Genomic DNA, 5,241 nt, shown 5'->3' with positions numbered 1-5,241 from the left:
AATGTATTTTTACATCATATTAATATCTCTTTTTAAAATTTATAAACCATTGGGGCCAATTTGGTTAATTAATATAGTTTAGTATACTTTAAGAGCAGCATTTGTTTAGATTAAAACATTAACAACCAATTTGGTGGAAGTTGAACACTTTGAAGACTATATTAATTTTGTCTAAAGCATTAAGGACCAATTTAGTCAACTTTAAAAAAACAAAAATCAATTTAGTCCAACCTCAAAACTTTGATGACTAAAAGTACATTTTAACCTTAAATATTATTTTTTATGCCAAAATCGCCTATTGCATTGCATGAATTAAATTCTACTTATAAAAAATGAAAATAAAAATTTAAATGACCAAACAATTTGTTGACAACAATACTCATAATTACCTTTGGGAAACAATAATCTTACACATAATCCTTGTGAACTAAAATATATATAACATTCTTCTTTGAACAAAATGAAAAATGGCCATGCAGTAATATATTATTAGGATCTACAGCTAAAAAAATGCATATAAAAGGTTTTGGTGTTCCAAATTGGCTGTGCAACCATGCCAACAAAACCCTACACCCTGCATATTATAAAGACACTAAAAAGTCACATCAAATGCAGCAAAAGGGCATAGAAGCATACACAAAAATGCAATAATGAAGCCATGCAAAAGGGACAGAAAAAGGCATGGAAAAATAGGCCACAAGTAACAACAAAACAAACAATGCAAATTTATAAATTTGAGGTCAACAATTTTGAAAAGTCGAAATAACCAAACGAAGACAAGAGCATTATTCAGAAAGGCCACTATCTCTTTTAAATAGCATTGGTATTTGATGGTTGCTCATGTGAAGGAAAAGGAAGTCTACATAGTTGATGCTTGCGTCCATGAGAAATCATTCTATTAGGGTGTAATGCAATCGCTGGTACGTACAAGAGATATTGCAGGTTATCTTAATATGAAAGAATGTAGGATGACCATGGCAGTGCCTTTCTTTGACAGAGTCTATCAACAAAGGTATTGGTGTTACAATTGTTTGCAGGCATGGGACCATTTAATGCCTCAAAAACTGAAAAAAAAAATGCTTGAAAAATTGAACTTCATTTTTTCGAGTGAAGAAATTTTATTCAACATGAATCTGGCTGTGGATTTTTCTATATTTGGTCTGATTTTTTGACCAGATTCTTGGCGAAGGCTAACTGTTTTGAAACAAATTTTTTGACAAAATCCAGCCTCGAGATCCGGTCAGGGCCATGTGAATCCACCCCTGTGACTTATTAATCTCAAGTTTTCTATCATAAGACATTGTGTTATATGCAATGCTCACGTGTGCTGAATTAATTGTGTTATTAATCTCCAAATTATTTTCAAAAAAAGTAAAAAATTGTGTCTAATGAGACTTGCGGTAGGAGAATGTACGTTATTTATTCTTGAATACGTTGAGGGAGGGCTCCGTACTTTTTGAAAATTTGCAAACTTGTAATTTATTTTGCTTTATGTTTGTGAAGCTTATCTTAATATGATCACTACAATGTCTTTCCTTTTTTTTTTTTTCCTTTTTTTTGGGCGTAGGTATGGATTTTGAGTAGGTTGTTAAATAAGGATCCTAGGTGGACATTTTTTCTTGTCAATCACAATTCAAAACAGCGAGATGGATCAAGTTGTGGAATTCTGACAATGAAATATATGCAATATTGGGCAATGGGATGTCGGCCCAACATTACTGGACCAGTAAGTGCACTAATCCATGCTGTCCTTCTAGCAGGCTTAGTTTATTGCATCCAACTCCTAATATTTGTATCTACAGCTTCAAGCTAGCATTGCTAGGAAGCTTGTTGCCTGGAAGATTGCATTGGATAAATTGGCAGACCCCTTCAATTATGCTGTTTTCCTAAAAAAAAAATAAATAGAAAAAGGAGACCGATGCCAAAAGAGATTTGCAGGATGAGGGGTCGAAAAAGAAACTTCTCATTCTGGATCTGAATGGAGTGCTTTTGGCCAGTTTACCTCACAGTAGATCCAAACAACATAGCTTTACCTTTAGACCACATTGCATGGAGTTTTTGAAATTTTGCTTGTCAAATTTTGTAGTGGCAATCTGGTCATCAAAAAAAAGTCATGCTTCAACCTTTATTTTAGTTAATTGATTCATACATTATGTCTTCTCTTTTTTTCTACTTTTAAGAATTTCATTTTTTTACCAGGCATAATATTCAACCTATACTTCAAAGTATATAATAACATACCAGTAAAGGTTTTGAAGAACAACTATTTGCTCTATTTGGATTGGTCATTTTTTTAAAAACAAGTTTTTCAACTACAATGTTACAGTAATAGACAAACAAAAATAACATCAAAAACACCAAAAACAACTTCAAAAATACCAAAAACACAAAAAAAGCAACCTCAAAAATATAAAAAAACAACTTCAAAAACATTAAAAACATAAAAAAATAACCTTAAAAAACTCCAAAAATACAAAAAATAACCTAAAAAATAACCTCATCTACAGTAAGTTTTTCAACTACATTGCTATAGTAAAAAATTTCTAAAACACCTAATCCAAACGGAGCCATTGTTTGTTTGGATGAGACTTCATTCGTAATTATCAAAATTTGTAGAATTGGTCTCTTAGCAGAATTTTTGGGTAATATTCTGTTTGACACTGTTGTATTTTGCAAGATCAGGATTCTTGCACTGTGACAAAAGCCAAACTGAAAGAAAATACGGAGAAAAACGTGATGTTTAAGGACTTGAAAAAACTTTAGCGAGATTTCAATTTATATAATGGCTCTAACACAGTGTTAGTTGATGATTCTCCATACAAATCATTCCTTAATTCTGTAAGTGTACTGGCTCAAAGTTCTTTATGTGGTATATTCCTTCATTCTAGTCTGGATGATGTTCTAATTATTGTCCTTTGTTGAATTGTTTAGAGATACAATGCCATCTTCCCTGCATCATATAATTCTTTGAGTGCAGATGTCGTGCCCCATTTTTTATAAGAAAAATAAATGGTTAAAAAGTGAATTTTTTATTTGAAAAAAATGAATTTTTGATTTACAAAGAAAATGAAGAAAAATATGGGTCTAAATGGGACTCGAAAATGCGACGATTTGACCCAAAATATAGTTTAAAAAGGGTTTTTGAAATAAAAATCGGAGTCGCCACTTGGTATAGAGTTAAGGTGTACCAAGTCACCTAAAATGAATTTTTAAAAGGAAAAGGTAAAAAGAAACCCCTTTTAAACGACTCCTAGTCTACGTAAACCAATGAAAAAGGTTCGGGAGTCACATTTGACGAAGGGGAAGACAAGGATAAAAATCCAAGGCACCCCTTCGACCTAGCCAAGGCTAGTTGCGTGATTTAGTCAAAGATTTTCTTATTTTAACCAAAGAATTATCACATTTGGACGTATTATATGAATGCAAACCCTAAACCTAGGGGGGCATCGGGGGGCAAAATTTCTCTTCAAAGCTTGAGTGGTGCCAATCACATTAATTGTGATGCCTAATAATGACTCTTTGGAGAGGTCACGAATAATGCAAAAATATGAGACTCCAAAATATGAAAAGGGATAAAATAATTATAGAAATATACATGTTTTAAAGGAGTGCATTATGTCGGGTGCGGGGGACTAATGTTCGTGACTCAATTTTCTCTTTAATAGAGGGAATACGAGCGTGCTAAGGCTAGCAAAGCCAAACTCGTCCATATCCCATATCCAAGGGGCTATTTCCTAATCTAATCAAGCAAATGTACTATCCTAGTTCTAATACCTAAATGGGAATGCAAGTCTAATGTCATGTTTTCATACAAAGGGGTATATATAGGGAAATTAGGGATAAGGGCTATACGTATAAGGGAAATATCATACAAAATGATAAAAGACCCTAGAAAGTGAAAAATATGCATGAGATGAAATGATTTTATCATACAATCATGATCTAACGCGCGAAGGGCTCCTAAGGGTCTAGCGTTGGACTAGCCCATGTTTCTACTTTCTCATTAGCGTTGGACTAGTGAGAAATCGAACAAAGAAACCACGACTAGCGTTGGACTAGTGTGGTATCGAGAAATGGATCACAACTAGCGTTGGACTAGTGTGATAACGTCACACATTAATTATGATCTCATAAAAACATAATAAAGCGAGTAAACACATAATATTACATAAACACATAACACATAATCATGATATCTAAATGCAAAACCCTAAGAAAGCGGTAACACATAGCACATAGACATGCAAAACACACATAAGGCAAATAAAGCAAATAAAGCCCTAACTATTACATTCGGGGGGAAGCCTACTACAATCTAAGAGGGGGAAATGAAAATAAATAAATAAAATAAAATAAACCTAACTATTACAACTTGGCATTTAAATGCCTTTTGAATAACCAAAATGAAGCTAAAATAAATAAACGAAATTAAGACGACTAAAACGAATAAATAAATAGAATGAAAACATTCGAAAGGCATGCAATCAAGCACATGAATCACATAGACACATAGGATCAAATAACGTAAAAAAATAAGGGATAGAGTGTACCTCCCTTGCAATGGTGATCAAATGAAGGAAAAATAGTTTCAAAACAATAAAAGGGTCAATGCACCAATTAAAAAGTAAAGTATAAACAAAATCACCAAATCCTTCCCCATTTAAATGTAATAAAATAAGGCATAATTTCAAAGAAAAGTAAATTATCAATCAATTTTTCCTAAAAAAAGAAGTGATTAAGGACCCAATAGCAACATTAACCAAACATTCAAGTCCAATTAAAATGTTTTGGGAACTTCAAAGGTCCCTAAGCGGTGAAAAGGTCAAGTGATGGTTCAAATTGCAATTACTTTAGGACCTAATTGCAAGAAATTGGAGCATGATTGGGCTTTTGTAGTATTGCTAGAAATTAAGGGGAGCAAAGTGCAGTTTTTAGAAAACTATTTCATGCATGCAACGAGGACTTGAAGCCTTCATTACATTCTGCAATTTTCATGTGAAGCTTTCTGCAACTACTTCATAAAATCGAAAGAAAAATCTGCTGCACATTCCCTCAAACCCAGATTTCTTTGATTAGATATTTCCAGACCAACACCACAAATTCAAACTAAACAACCAACTTCATAGTCACCACCATTCAAACAAGCAAGAAACTTAGCAAGATCTGGTACAAGAAAACTGAAAAAAACATGCAAAAGTGGTTCGACAACTTGCTATTCAATCGTCTGCAATTTTTGCAAAG

Source organism: Coffea arabica, chromosome 9e (assembly GCF_036785885.1).
Source record: "Coffea arabica cultivar ET-39 chromosome 9e, Coffea Arabica ET-39 HiFi, whole genome shotgun sequence".
Taxonomy (NCBI): domain Eukaryota; kingdom Viridiplantae; phylum Streptophyta; class Magnoliopsida; order Gentianales; family Rubiaceae; genus Coffea; species Coffea arabica.
This window is presented reverse-complemented; position numbering follows the sequence as displayed.